Source organism: Rousettus aegyptiacus, unplaced genomic scaffold, assembly GCF_014176215.1.
Source record: "Rousettus aegyptiacus isolate mRouAeg1 unplaced genomic scaffold, mRouAeg1.p scaffold_m13_p_5, whole genome shotgun sequence".
In the NCBI taxonomy this organism is placed as follows: Eukaryota; Metazoa; Chordata; class Mammalia; order Chiroptera; family Pteropodidae; genus Rousettus; species Rousettus aegyptiacus.
Genome location: NW_023416308.1, coordinates 68,537,486 through 68,554,103, shown reverse-complemented (window position 1 = coordinate 68,554,103; position 16,618 = coordinate 68,537,486). Strand labels below are relative to the sequence as shown.

At 35.1% G+C, this 16,618-nt stretch overlaps 1 protein-coding gene and 1 pseudogene across 28 annotated transcripts in view; both read right to left on the bottom strand.

The window, feature by feature from the left end:
* DLG2 (discs large MAGUK scaffold protein 2) overlaps positions 1-16,618 on the bottom strand; it is a 1,668,408-nt gene that overhangs the window by 250,025 nt on the left and 1,401,765 nt on the right. The window lies entirely within an intron of this gene.
* LOC118603700 lies at positions 8,094-8,212 on the bottom strand (annotated as a pseudogene).

Sequence of the window (16,618 nt, the reverse complement as noted above, 5' to 3'; positions counted from 1 at the left end):
TCAACAAACCTGACTGCAATGAAATATATTTTTATTTGAATATGGAGATCTTTCCTTTACAATTCTTACTTGTTTTGAAACTTTCCCTGAAATCTCCCAGGAATTGTTATAATTACTATGTGCTGGAGACTGAGCAAGAACAAAAAAAAAAAAAAAAAAAAAAAAGCCCACAAAAAACAAACAAACAAAACCTGTATGAAAGACCTTGGTCTAATTCTTGAGAAGCTGACAGTCCTCAGTGAAGTAGACGTCACATATTATTTAAGGGCTCAAATAAGATAACATACAAGTAAAACTGTGTGTTATATAAGAGACAGACCCAAATATTAGTTATTATTTTGAAGAAGGCATTACAAAGAGATTCCTTTATCTTAAGTATAGGTTTTCCCTGGCAAATCAACTATCTGACCTTTTATTCCTGCCAATTTCTGTAAATCTGTTAGCTACTGCTGACTCGAGAAATGATTTTAAGGTGTCCTTGAAGGTAGCTATCTGACGATACCCACCAGAGCGGGGAGGACCATGATGCATCTGGGCCATCCCATTCAAGTTTCAATGGCTTTCCAACAAAATCATAGAGCAAATGGTATCACAAGCTACCATCACCTTGCGTTTTGTTCAGAAGATTTCATTGACTGTACTATGCTAGACTGTGACATGAATTCAGGAGTTCAGTAGTACTTTCCATGATAATGATGATGGTGAACTTCAGTACAGACATTAAGTATTGTAATGTGGCAGCTTCTTAGAAGCTTTGAAAATCTGGGTCAGGGTCTGTGATACGGTTTAGAACAAGAACTTTTTTACTTTTTCTCATCCAAAAAGTTGACTTTTTGAGAGGCAACCTTCTTGTCTAACCTTGAATGAAAAGCCCCTCCCATAAATGGTTTCCAATAAAACCCTCCTTCTAGCTTGGGACGTCAGTTCTCATCCATGGTGTAATTACATACTGATACGTCACCACTGGTGGTGAGATGTACTATAGATAACATTTTAGTAATTACACATGAAGAACTGAAATTTGGGACTGATTTTTAATAATTTTGTGTGAATTAAGGTTGTTTCTATAATAACTTCATTCTTACAATCACTTGATTTTAAAATTGCTCTCTCGATTGGGAATTCACAAAATGAAGTTAAAACGAGTACAAAGAGAGGTCCATAGAACCCACAACCCATATTGCTTATGCCACAGCCCGGGGTGCATCAAGTGACTGCACAGTATGTGAGTTGAGGAGAAAATATGAATGATCATATTGCAATAATTGTAAAATGCAAAAATCTCTGAATAAAGGATATATCTTACAATCAATGACGTCCTATAGTTACAATAGGCGGGTTTTTTTCTTTTAGTTTTTAATGGAACATAAAATAATACTCTATCTTATATTAGTTGCATTATAAATTCAAGGTTAATTCCTCCAGGATCCACATCCCACTATTTACTTAGAAATTTATCTCTAGTTAGCCTCATCGGTCCCTATGATATCACCCCCAAAGTTGTAGTTTTCCTCTCTCCTTAGTCCTTTTATATTAGAAACTCATTTAAAAAATGAGTGACTATTTGTACTGGATTTCATATTTTTGTGAAGTGTTTCCATTTGTAAAACAAGCATTGCACCTACTCCAGAGCACTTAAAACAGAAGGTAAGGGAACACTGGCCAGGTGTTTGTGCAAGAGCTTAATTGTGGATGAGTTGTTTAGGAATAAGAAGCCATTTCTAAATGAATAGGAGCGTTGCTTCACACCAGTTTATCTGAAATTTCAATAATACTATCATGTGGCCAGGAGCACACATATAACTAGGCATTAGCCACCAGGTCTCTTAGGACTGGTGCAGAGCTAAGAAAATCAGAGTGATGGTTGGAGGGGCAGTTTCCCATCCTACCACCCCAAGCTCCTGGATTTAGAGGGTGTTGATGTCTTGTTGATGTTCAACATGTGGTAGTTGCATGAATGACCACATCTAGCTAGGCAAAACCAGATTAAAGCAATCTGAATGAGTGATGCTGAAAAGAAATGGAAGAAGGAAGTAGAAGGGTAACATCACTGACCTTGCTTTGGTCGTGATATTGAATGAGGGCTACTCTATCCCTCTATTAATATGTAGGATATATTATCTTCAAGGCATTATTCTAAAAGTTTTACAAATATAAACTCACTTCATCTTTATAATAATCTTATAGGATAGCTAAGATAAGATATTCTATTATTATCTTCATTTTACCACTGAGGAATCTGATGTACCAAGAGGTTAAGTACCTTGTCTAAGGTCTCGCAGATAAAATGTGACAGATTTAGGAGGTCTGGCTCCAGAATCTGTGCTTCAACCACTCCACTACAATGCCTCCTTATTCACCCATCAGGTGCTCTCTAAATATTTCGGCCACTATAACCATAGCTCCTTTGAGGCCAGATGTCTGCAGTCTGTCCCAGCTTTGAGGAGAAACAAAGTCGGCTCTCAGGCTTCAAGAAATTAGGCTACTAAGCCTGCCCTGTAGGTGTTGGCAGATAGGAAGGCACACATCATGGATTTGCCTTGGACATGATCCAGGTTTCTGGAAAGAACATTCAGAATTTTACCCCAGATGCCTGTTCCATTATAGTATTAAAATGACATCTCCCATCCAGCTCACACTTTTGCAGGCCAGAAAGAACTAATGTTGGGGAAAACATGATGACTTTCTATGTTCTTTTTAGTCCCTGGTGTAAAAATGTAGCCTAAAGAAAGCTCTCCGGAAATTTTCATAGTTATATGTCAACATAATTCTTTTATGAGTGTTTAAAACACTTGTTTAAAAAAATCTCCATTTTCTCTCAATCTTTTGGGATGGAATGTAACACCCTAATAGGGCACACATTGTTAAATAGAGGAATTAATTGAAACACTTAGAGAAAGCAGATTTGATTTACAAATTCTCCCCCAATGTCTCAGCTTCTGTTTTAAAAAGGAGATTTGCCATTTTAAATTCCATACTATTACTACATTCTAAGTCAAATGCTGATTTCTGCATTGTTATTTTATATCCAGATAGCAAAGAGGCTTTTTAATTTGGGCTTGGCGTTGAATGGAAATCATAAAACTATTGGCCTGTGCAAGGTAACTGGATCTGGGCCCTGCTACCTGGCACTAACAAAACGCCTTCAGTTTTGACAGAGAGGCTAGAAGTTTCCCAAATATAGGATTAGGATCCAGTATGTAGACAGATGCTTCAAAAAAACATAGTAGTCAAAAAGACCTTGTTTCTTTTGCCTTTGAGAGTGAAGAGTCTTTGTTCCCAGCAGTTAGGAAAGGGCTGGAACAAAAGAGGAACAGTAAATGTATTACTGGTTTCCTCAAATTGAAGAGAGACAGGAAAGTGCTGCCTGATCCTACCATGGAAAATAAAGACATCAGAATTATGGCTCAATCATACACAATGAACTGATAGAGTATGTTTGCCTGGGCTGTAGATGTGGGTAAGAAATGAAAAGTAGGCCCATGTGGAATCCTCAGGGCAATTTGCAGCATATAATGTCAATTTTACTTCTTTAACGTTGTGCTTTTCTTATTAACTTGAATGTTGGCAAATGCTGTTATCATATTTTCTTCTTATAAATAATATGAATATTAAGATTAATCTTGGTGGGTTTTACTGGGTGTTTTCTTCTGCATTGAGTGATGAGGTAAGCCTATTTGTATGCAGTATTTCTTCTTTGTGCTCCGCGGCAATGCTGGAGGATTCTACTGTGTTCTTTCTTATCAATTTGAAAAATGAGGAAAAATGAAACTGTGCCTGGTTTTTAATTCTGTTATCAAAAATTGAGGAAAAGCATGTTCCATCTATTTTTTCAAGGCCATCTTTTTGTAAATCAACTGTCACTGTTAATTTTGGGGAGTGTTTCTGATTCATTACTAGCAGTGATTTTGCATATTATTATCTCTTAGAATTTTAATTTCTTACGTATATTTCCTTCAATTTGTTATTTGATTCTTTCAACATCTTTTATGGGTTCTCAACATTCTTCTTGATCAACAGTATTTATAACTATAATTCAACATATCATAAATAAATTTGATGAATATCTACTTTGTGTCTCACACTAGTCTAGTTGCTGAAGATAAACTAATATATAAGGAGTCAAGGCTCTTGCTCTCATGGGGCTTTTTTTTCAAATGAAAGAAGGACAACTATAAGCAAATAAACAAATAAGATAATTTTACGTAGTGATAAATGCTATGGAGAAATTAAAAGACACTATTATTTTAGTATGAAAAAGTAGCATGCTATGATGACCATGGACAGGGACACTGGAAACAGACCAGAGTTTGAATCGCAGCCCTACTACTTTCCTCCTGTGTGATCTTGGGCAAGTTATTTAGCCTCTCTATGCCTTACTTTCTTCATCTCTAAAATGGGAACAATCTTAGCCCCTATCTGAGAGGCTTGCTTTAAAGATTATATGGCTACATATGAAGAGCTCTTAGAACAATGTCTGGCATATATTAGGCGCTTCGCAACATTAGCTTTCATTATTTTAGTAGTTAATATTTATTGAGCACTTTCTATGAGCCAGGAATTATGATTATAACTTATTTATCACAATTATCCTATGAAGAAGCTATTATTAACTCCTTTTCACAGATGAGAAATCTGAAGATGAGAAAGGCCATATAACTGACAAGGTCATGTAGCTAGAAAGTAGCAGAAGCACTCTTTCACTTCTGCTCTGTCTTTAACCATATTTCTCTCTCTTTAAATAAGTAATTTAGGTTTTTCCTAAATATTTTCTTTTTCAGTGGCTCAATTATTAGTCCTCTACACCCAAAATCTCATGTTTGTGACCGGAAAGGCAATACATATTTACTGAATATAAAATTCATCCTTCTCAGGTTTTTTCTTTTCCAATTATGATAATTTTTTTCCTTTTTACGTCTTTGTTTTGCTGCTATCTAAAGTTCAGCTTTTCATTGTCTTAGCACCACATTTTATATACATTTGATGTTATTTTGTCCAAGTAGAATTCATTAATTATCAACCAACCATATTGTCCTTTTGAGGTTTCATATCATTTTCTGTGGCATTTGTACTTTTTACATTAAATGCTCTAATGCAGGGAGCTTTAGAAAGTATTTCCACTTGTGATGTCCCAGATTTTATCCATTTAGTTGAAATTCAAAATTGCTACTATTTTTCTTTTTATGACCTTTTTAGATGCCTTTTTCTCTTCCTAATCGCAGTTCCATTTAAACCAAATGACATGCAAAAATCCTCACTTCAGTAGTAATCTACTTTCTTTTTATATCCACTTTTAAACCATAATCACTACTCTCTTCCTTCAATTGCTCTGACACTCATGTGTGTTTTATTAAGTAACATCTTGCCAGATTTAAGAAAAGTACTCTGTTAGAGCAAAGAAGAGTTCTAAAGCCCCAAGGCTTAGCAGAACGACGTAGCTCTGCAGATTCTAAGGCTATGCAGATAATGTGTTTAATAACAATTTGAAGATAAAGTGCTATCGAATCTATGAACTTGGCCTATACTAGTTGTGTGACCATGAACTTTGTCTCCTTTCTAAAGAAATGGTGAACAGGTGAGGACTTAAAGGGGAGGAGTTGAGATTAACTGTTGATTGAGTATTGGCCCCACCTGGAGAGATGGTATTGCAAATTGGCACCCAAGTCATGGAGACTACTGTTGGAATTTTGCTTTTGCCACTTAATTGTGTAACTTCTCTAAGATGTTATTTCTTTATGTACAAATGAGGATAATAGTGTTATAGTGTTTGGGAGGATTAAATAGCATAATATATAGAAATATTTAAATATACTAGGTATAATGATAATAATAATTATTAATTGTTACCTACTTTCTCTATGTTTACTTGTGATTGTTTGAGTCTTGAACCCAGTTCATTCCTTAATATGTAGACAATTCATGGTGGTATAAAGTAGAAGCTCCCTTTTGTCTCTACTACAACTGTTTACCATTGATTTTTATTAATATCTTTAGAGCCAGAATCAGCTTTTCCACATGGGCCAATGCATTTTTAAGATGCATAGACTTAAAAAAAATCACCAGCACTCAAATCTTCATTTATTGATTGATTGTTATTCATCAAACCTTTATTGACTACCTACTGTAGTCATTCCCTTTTCCCATGAAGTTTAGAGTCGGCAGAGAAATTAGACATTTGTTCACATAAATTGCAAGACTGAGGGAGAAATGCAGCTGCACAAGATACTGAGGTAGCATAGGGAAAGCAGTATTACTCTCCTGGGGATGGAGGGGTACGTCCAGGAAGGCTTCTGGGAGGAGATGATCTCTAGCTTGTTCTTTGAAAGAAAAAGAGTTTTTCAAGTAGACAAGAAAAGAAGGGAATCCTGGGTAGATAGAAAAAATAATTGCTGAAGACAAAACATCAAAGCCTGTTAAGCAAATAATAAGCAATTCAGTGTTATTAGAACATAAAGTTCAAGGAGAGTGTAGCTGAGGAGGTGAGAGGTGACATACATTTAGATACATGTCATTTAGATGAAAAGTACCTAAGAAAACTATGCCTGCCATACAATGCTTGATAAGAACATTTAAATTTTATTCTAAAGACCAACTCTCATCTTATAAAATGATTATATTTTATATTCAGATATAATATTTTATCTTCTTTATAGATTGGCAGTCTCAGGCTCTCTGTGAAGTTCTATTATTTTTAGTTTATAATTAGGAAAGACATAGATATAGAATTGCAATGAGAAAATGCAAATTGTGAGAGAACTATAAAAGCTCAGAGAAAAAACTAAAATAATGCATTTTTAATATTTCAATACCATCAACGACTATAAAATGATCAAATAAAACATCAACAAGAAAATCCACTTTCTTTGCTTCCAATAAGAAGATTAAATTTGTATTTATCAGAAGACTATTGAAAGTGTTTTCTCTTGAATTTACTAGGATGGAAAAATGTGTTCCTAAATGTAAACAGAACTACCCAAGTTGAAAACATTTGATATTTCCTTGGCAGTTTTCTCTGCATGTGCACCCAGCCTCCCCTAGCCTCACCCCCAAACTAGCAATCTCACATCTTTATTTCTTTGGACTGCAGCAGCTGTGTTTTGATGATGATTATGTAGACACTATACTTGCACTATTTCTCACTAATAGGTGTCCAAGGCAACTATTTGTCTGCAGTTTTATAAGTAATTGAGTTTCTTTCAAAAAGTCTTTCTTTTTCCACTGCTCATTGTTAAGTCATAATACCTGGGAATTATTACTAAAACTCTAACATTTCTTCTTTGCTTCCTGGAAAAATCTCCTGCTATGAATGGCACGTATTTTTAGGAAAATCAAATATTTAGAAGAAAATAAAAATATTAAAAATTTAGACAATATAGGGTATGATTATTTACATTACTAAAAAATCAATCATTTATAAAGAATTTTCTGAGTGACCTTAAACAGAGGACTGTTCATATTGACTATCACATAAGAAACAAAGATTATTAAATAACTTTATGCAAAGATGTCTATTATATGAAATTAGGTGACTCTCGCTCATGTTTCCAAAGAAATGGGGTGGCTTTAACCTTGATTTCAGGTCTCATTAGACTCCATTGACCTCTTTTAAGAATATTAAGTGTTCGAAATTTTTTTAGAAAGAAAAGCATACCAGCTAATGAAGAACACTGCATACAGGTTTCTTTTGGAACCTGTGATCCCTTGGCAATTTACGCAGAACAGTGGGTATTATGACAGTCACATTGAAAGAAAATTCGATATTTATAAAATTATTTTAAATTTGGGAAAAATCTTAGGGTGTGAGGAGTAGATGTAAATGGTAAACCAATTAAGAAATAACCAATTTTTATATTTTGTAACTCTCCAGACTATTTAGCATCCTCCTAGTAAGAATTCTCTCTTTAAACTCACCACAAATAAGATTACGTATATTCCTCTGTGGTCTTAGCTTCAGTTTTTATTTAAATAAGTTTCTCATTTTATTCATTTATTCATTCATTTTTTTTTAGGTGAGGCAACCCTTGGTTGACCTCACAGATTGTAAGGGCCTTGTCAGTTTACAATCCCTTACTTTTTTATTTTTATTTCTTTTACACCTACAGCACCTGGTCTTCCTAGGTGGTCTCCCATCTAAGTACTAACCAGGCCTGACCCTGCTTAGCTTCTGAGATCAGACAGGATCAGGCTTGTTCAGGGTAGCATGGCCATAGACAAGTTCTTCATTTTAAATGGCCACCTAAAAGGGCAAGGGGAAATGAGACTTCTCAGTGTACAACTTTTAATATTATTTTGATTTTTGAACTCATGTAATTATATTACTATTAAAAATAAAGTTAAAATGATATACCATCAAACATCCATCTACCAAATAAACATAAATTTTCTTAAAATATGCTTATTTAGTAAATTTAGGGAAAGCCTGATAATTCTGGCTTCAACTATCCTTATTTGGATAAAAGAATTATAAAACAGGATGATGCTGAAGAACATTTGAAGAATGAAGTATGAAGCACAAGAAGTAAATTCAGAGGATCTGGGTGCAAGTTTAGCTCACAGCACAGTTTAGCTCATAGCACTTATTAGTAGCATGACCTTGAGCAAATAACTTAAATTCACTGAGCTTCACTTTCCTTACCTATGAATTAGAATGATGATACCAATACCCATCTATTTAACTCTTGGAGTTGTTCTGTAGATTTGATGAGAAACTGCAAATCCTTAAAACTGTGTAAGTTAATATTTTATATTTTATTTAATGTATCTAAGACTTACAAAAATCCATAGTCACTATTAGGTTCATTTGGAGAAAAAGAGTCTATTTGTTTGCTTAACTTTTTGCTTCTACACAGCAAACAATGAAAATAAAACTGAAAGTGTCTTTGTCTTTGGCAGCTCGGTCAGCAGTGATGCCAGATTCAATCTTGGGACAATAAAGTCTACTCTCACAGATGGAACATTTTTTTTAGCACATAAAAATCAATGTTTGGGAGCTCTAGTTAATGAACATGCCTTCTAATAGGCATTTCAGTGAGGATGAGTTTGTTTTGCCACCTACACAGTTCGAGAAGAAACTGCAAGGCATGAACATTTGTTTAGCTCATTCATTCATTTTACAAACATTTATCGAATGGCCACTGTGAGCCAGGCATTGTTCTAGGCTTTGAGGACATAGCAGTGATCAAAACAGATAAGAATTCATGCTCTCATGAATTTACATTCTAATGGAAAATTAACTGAGCTTACAGATAATTTAGATCCTAACCACATATACCTTAATTTGAACAGCCTTTTTTCTTTTTTTGCCATCTGCTAAAAAAACCTTAAAACTTTTTTTTTTTTTTAGTGGCAGAATCCTTGCTTCATGTACCCAAGATTGAACAGGAAAAACAATAAAGCCTGCTCTGTTTGGTGTGGGATGAGGCCAGGGCCCAGACTGACTCGTTTTGTGCTCCCCCACGCCCTGCTCTTGATTCCTTCACTGGACCCTAGGACCCTTCAGAGAGCAGTTTACTTAACCCTGCCACAGCAATTATTTCCATATTAATTCTGTTACCTGAAGAAATCCTTCAAAAGCCTGTATCCACTGTCTCCTAAGGGTATTCTCAAGCCCCTTTTCCCCTTGGGTCTGCTTCTATCTCTCTACCTATAAAATCACATCATAGGCTTACTCATGTTTCTGAGTAATCCCCATAAAAATGATAGTTATCATTTACTGAGATGTGTTATTTGTCAGGAACTGTATTTACCATTACATACAAATTAATTCATTTAATTCTCAAAGTTGTCCAGTGGCATGGATGTGAATCCCTATTTTACAGATAAAGAATAATATTTTGAGAGGTGAAGTAATTTGTCCAAGGTCACATAGCTATTAATGGTGGAGCTGGAATTTGAATCATATCTGATTTCACAGTAGGAACTCATAACCACTGATGCTCTGCGAAGCTCTCTGATCCTCTCAGGGATAGTTCAAAGTACAGTACAAAGTTCTGAGTAGAGCAGAAAGGAGCACAGTGTTTACTTAAGCAAGCTTGTTGTTGAGGGCTGTGATACTAGTTGTCATTTATGGATGGCCTATTACCTTCTACACATTCTACATCCATTTTCTCCAATTCTTCCAGCAACTCTGAATGGTAAACATAATCATACCTATGTTATAGGGCAAGAATTTCAGACTCAGAGAGGTTGTCGCTACCTGCCTCCCAGGTACTAAATGGTGAGTTCTCTTCCTGCCTTTATACCAGTTTGGGGCCCCAACTATTCCCAGAGCTGAACTGCAGGCGCAAGACTCCCATACACTGAAAAGAACAAAAACAATAACAAATAAAAGAAGAGAACACATTTTCTTAGATTGGGTATGCTTCCTGGCCCAGCAGCTATTCCAAGCCAGTACTGTCTCCATTCTCAATTATATCTGATTACTAGACTGCCCGATCTCAGCCTGCCCAGCCTGAACACTCCTATCTCTTTTTCCCCATTAGACTCATTTGTCCCTTCTTCACCATTCTCCTGGAGTGTATGGCACCTTTCCTTCTTTGGATTCACCATATCCCCTTTTTCCCTTCTCATTTTTCTCTCCAACCCTTTTATCACCATACAAATCTGGTTTCTTTTCTCTTTTTTTATGAGAGGCAATCTAGTGCAGTGGTTGTTCTGAAGTTTTTCTGCATAAGAACAAACCCTGGTTTTACTCTACTGGTTAGTTGTCTGACCTTGGGAAAACCACTAATGCTTTCTAAGTCTCAGTTTCCTCATTTGCAAATGAACAAATGGCAAAGCAATAGAACTTATGCCATAAGTTATTGAGAGGTTTAAATGAGTTAACATAAAACAGAGATTTTAAAATGTTGTCAGGCATATAGTGAGTATTCCATATGGGCTAGTTTTAATTATTCTTTTTCTTGCAATCATTTCTTCCTCCATCTTTATTTTTGCTCATCTATAGTTCATTCTGCTTTAGTTAAAAGAAAAAAGTGAAGAGGAAGTTCCTGTAAAATAGATACATTTATTCATTGGAATTGCTCATTTTTTTAATTTGGTCTAGATTTATTAAATGCCTACTATGAACTAGGCGCCATGCTACGGACTAAAGACATAAAGATGAATAAAACATGCTTTTCTCTTAGGGGTCTGTCTTGTGACTAGTCAATAATTCTTTGCCAAATTTTAATAAAATGGATAAATTTATGTATTTTTATAAGCTAATATATATGTCTATTGGTTTGATCATTTACTCACTGCCCCCCTCACCCTGCCGGCCACCTCCCTGAGTCCGTCTACTTCTCTCCACCTATTCATCTATTCTGCTACTACTCTGATTTCACCACCACCACCTGTCACCTTGATGAATGTTTTCAACTGGTCCTTCCCCAGCCCCTTCAGAGCTCTCTGGCCTGCTTTCTATTGAGCAGCTAGATCTACCTTTTTGAAAAGCAAATCTGATTTTTTCAACCTCTGGCTTCAGGGCCATTCAACACCATTGCTTTCAGGAGAAAGAACCAAATACTTGACACAATCCTGCACAATCTGCCTCAACCTCTTTCTTTCACCATCTTGTGTACAGTGTTTCTCCCACTTTCCTCGGTTTACCTTCAGTCCTTCCACAGCACCAACCTCTCTGCTTCATAGGCGACTTCACACACCTTTCCCTCCTCTTCTTTACAACTCCTTCCTCTGCTCTGCCTTGACAAACTAATGTCTACTCTATCTTCAGATTAAAGAAAGTGTTATTTTGGGGGGATCCTTCTTGACTCTCTAGCTAGGTCAGAGTTTTTTTGTTTGTTTTGGTTTAGCCTGGTTTAGTGTACTCTAAAAGTATATTTGAGTTTCTAGACTCTAAGGATCTAGATCCAAGTTCTTTTCTTTTTCCTAAAAAGTATGTTAGGTTGTGTGATTCACTAGTGTGATTTTATGGGGTTAACTAAAGATATAGTAGAGAAAGGGTCATGTCTATTTTTCTCATTATTCTACCGCCAGTGTCCAGGGCAACGTGTCACTCACTCGTCAGAAGTATTTAATAAACATTAGGTGAATGAAGATTGAATGAATGAATGTTTGTTCTGCCATTACTTGATTTTTGTAATACGTCAGCAACTCTTTATTAAGAAAGCAAATTAATCTTAGCACTAAGAACATGAATATGAGGAAATCGTGAGAAGGAATAAAAAAGATTATATCAAACCAAAGTGCAGTGTGGAACTTTTGCCTTTTATAGACTTAGTCATTGAGTACACAAGGAATCTCATGGGGATTATGGATCTATAAGGCACATTAAAGATGTATATATTTCCTAGGCTTGGCTTTTCCATTCTAAAGTTGCTACTATTTGCCATTCTACAAATACAAGACACTGTCACTATTTCAGCTTTCTGTACCCTTTATGTCCTGAAACTGATTTTGTTTTTTCATATTACTTACTTTCAGCCTTAATAAATCTATTTCTAAGCTTGGTAATTACAGTTTAATTGATTATACTGATCAGATTTAGGCTACGATGGGATTCTAAATGAAAAAGACCATTCACAGTAAGTTGTTAATCTTGACAGCCCCAACAAGCAATAAGTGCTTCTACTTGAAATAAACTTAAAACTATTATTAGAGAGTTCAAATCTTATTGAACACAGAGAGAAGACTGCCACAGATAGAGGTCTTTCCCCTTCCCACAACTGGGTTAAAGCAGAATTTCCATGGTTTAAAATGTGTGAAATAAAAGGAGAACATTTAGAAATTATCGACCTGTAATTATTATTCTTCGATGACAAGTTTTAATTAGAAGACACAGTAAACTAAACTTCACAGAATTTCAGCTGGAACTTTCAGGTGGAAAGAGTCTTAAATTTCTCTCTAACCGTCTTAGTTAACAAACAAGGGAATCGACTTTCAGAAAAGGGATGCAGCTTGGATGTGGTTAATAAAACATTGGTTGCAGAATCGGGGAGAGAAGAAAGATGTTTCATTACTCATCGTTATTAAATCGGAGGACTGGCTTAAACAGGGGGATTTTCAAACAGATGTGAGAGTAAACTAGATCTGGCACCTAGAATACAGAGTTAAGTTATTTTAAATCTATCTTGCTTTATATTCCTCTCCTGTTTATCTAGGTAGGCTATTCCTTTACAGTTCTCTAATATCCTGAAATTCCATATCAAGTGGAAGGGTTATCTAATGAGGATTTGTGTTCATTTTGTAATATTTGTATCATGAAGAAGAAGATTTGGCCCCTTTATTTCCATGTATTTGGTCTGAGTGTTACTAATGACGAGTATGGATTTAAGAGATCTTTTCAGTTGTAAAAATGTCTCCAGTGCAAGGACTTCTTTCAGTATTAACAAGTGAGTGCTTTATGTCAGTAGATGCCAAGAGACCTACAGAATAATATGAAACTACAGAATGAGATACCCAAAAGATCAATATATTTAATTATGAAATGATACTTATTATGGGGATGGGAACAGAAATGATACAGTGAGAGGAGGCATGACCTATAATCAGTTTTGTAAACATTTTTAACCCCTTTCAGATTAATTTGAGATGTTAGAGTTCCAGGATAGACAGTGAGGTCAAGAGTTTCCTAAGAATCAGGAAATAATATCTCCTTTTATCTTCATTACATTTCTCTAGGTCCAAACTGGGGTGTGGGCATGGAGAGAGGGATGCAACATCATTAATTATTAAAGTATCTGGAGAGAATCTCCCATAAATCTTCGGGCTCTATCTGCAGTATATAGCAATCATCTTTTTTGATGATTTTTATAGGGATGGGAACAGAGAAAATACAATGGAAGGAGGCATGACCTATAATCAGTTTTGTAAACATTTGGTCATATTCTGTGATGCTATATGTTAGATGGAGGTTGGGGAGGAGACAAAAGCAACAAGGAGAAGGCTAAAAAAAAGGATACTTTGAGTGAGGGAACATCCTGGGAGGTTTTCAGTTACAGGAGGAGCCAATTTTTGTTAGTGGAATGCATATATGTGAGAGTTGTAGAGGAAGACATAGTTAAGCAATAAAAATTTTAGAGTCATGTGACATTTTTCTTAAGTCTCCTTCCTAACATTTTGGTAAAAATTAGAATATGACAACCAGATCAATTAAACCAGATTTAATGCAATACTTCTGGAGAAAGCTGATTTATAGCAATGCAATTTAAAGAGGAACTGATTGATGTTGGATAGATGGATGGATGAATAGATGGATGGATGGATAAATGGACGGATGGATGAATGGATAATAGATGAATGAAGTATGCTGCATGAAGAAGTTAAGATGGGGAAGAGAAAGATCATATGTTTGAACAGTTTATCAAATTTTTAATATTCCAAGAATGGTGTCTTTTTCTAAATTAATAATAATTGCTTTTACATTTAAAGCTGTTTTATATATCATTCAACTGTGCTACATGAACAACAGCAATTAACAACTGTAATAGGTTAGAAATAAAAGTGAAAAACCTGAGGCTCTATGAGAATTTTTAAAACTCCTTTATGTCTATTTGATCATAATAATCTTACTGAATTAGATACATAGGGCTATTTAAGGAATCTGCTATCATGAACTACTATAGTGAATTAAAAGAATTAAAGGATTTACTAGCTGTTCAATTAGCCTCAGCTTTAGTAGCTATAACAACTTTTTTTTTTTATTATGGTGACATTGGTTAATGAAATCTAGTAAGTTTTAGTTGTACAATTCAACAGTAAGGTTATCTATCTATCTATCTATCTATCTATCTATCTATCTATCTATCTATCTATCTATCTATCTATCTATCATCTATCATCTATCTATATTGCATCGTGTGTTGACCACTCATAGTTAGATTTCTTCCTGTCACCACATATTTGACACCTTTTACCCTATCTACCTCTCCTCTCCCCTCTCCCATCTGGTAACCACTAATCTATTGTCCGTGTCCATGAGTTAAAACAACTTTTTAGATATTGAGTGCTTTCCTATCTGGATGCTGACTTAGCTTCAGTTCCCCCATCCATGAAATGAAGAAGCTGGACAGGATGGTCTTTAAGGATTTTTCTAATTCTTAGTTTCTATTTCTCAATGATTGTAGTTAAACCATACTGAATGAATCAAGCTAACTAGACTGTACATTCATTTCTTCTAAAAGAATGAAAACAATGAAAAAAAGATGTAAATGGGTGACAAAACTTTCAAGTAATGAAATTTATGCTTTTATGCCACCTGAAGTTAGGGGTAATGTTTTTAGTCCAAAGTTTAATAACCAGAAGGTTATTTTGAAAATATCCTACCCATCCTAACCTTTTCTTTTTTAATAGGTGAGAACACTGGGACTCATAAATATAAATAACTACCACAAGGTCACACAACTAAAGTTAGAGTTGGCCCTAGAATACTGATTTTCTCTTCCCAGTCCAGAGTCTTGCATAGTACTTTTCACTCCAAAGCTCATTTTAAATGTTTCCTGCTGATGCTGGTGCAGTTTCTGACCAAGACCCACAGCTGGCCTTTATGAATCTTGCCTGGGCATTTAAAATGCAGTTATTTGCACTGAGAAAATATTTCAACACACCACAGCTGCTCATTCATATGCATAAACTTATGTAGACATTGATTTAAAGAAAGAAATATAGCTTGCATTGTAAGTAAGCTTTCTGGATGTTGTGTATACTCTCATTTCTGAGAACCTCGAGGTATAGAAAGCGTCTAAATTCTTCACAGGGTAAATTACATATTTTTATATGCAAATTATATATTCATTCATAAATTTATTATCTCTTTGACCCTGTAGAGAAATGCGCCATAGTGTCCAACTCTGGTTTAAGCTTGGTGGCTTAAATCAGAGAGGTTTTTCTGAATAACATCAGAGTTTCATTTCATGCTGAAAAGAATACCTACTTTTCTTTCTGAATTAGCTTCACAATTTTAAAAAGTTAAAAGGATTTTTTAAAATGAACTTCTGCTTTAAAATATAGTAAATTACTCAAAGAAATTTTATGATGATGCCTTCATGACTATCTTTTGGATCATAGAGCCATCTACCATGATGGAGTTCAATCTGACCTCATCCCCACTCACTGCTTCTTTATTCACCTGCAGGAGAAGCCATAATTAAAGAGAATGAAGCCTGATCAGGTTCATTTACTGAGCACTTTGAGCAAGGTTATAAATTTGTTTGAAAATCTGTTTTTAGAAGGGAGATACAGGCAAAGTAGAGGTGGATAACACATGAACTTTTTAGGTCCCCTGTAGCCTAACCTGTCCTTAGTAAAACCACTGAGACATGCCTAATCATTGAGTGGACTTCCTAGAAATGGCTTGGCAATTGTTTCCATTTTGTGTTTTATTCAACAATCTATATCATTCACTTGGTTCTCCAAGTGAGTATCTGTGGTTTATTATTTCAACTTCAGTTGATAATCTCACACCAATATAAGTATCATTACACTAATGAAAAGGCAACAGATGCTGTAAAGATTTGCCCCAATCTAACCCAGGGGAATGTGAGGTTTTATATATATATTAACAAGTGTATAATAAGGTTGTAATCAATGCCTTTTAAAATTCATCAATGGTGTTGAAGTTGTATTTCAGAACTTTAAAAAAATGTTAGAGCTTTAATCGTCTATTTTTTGTGCCATGTTA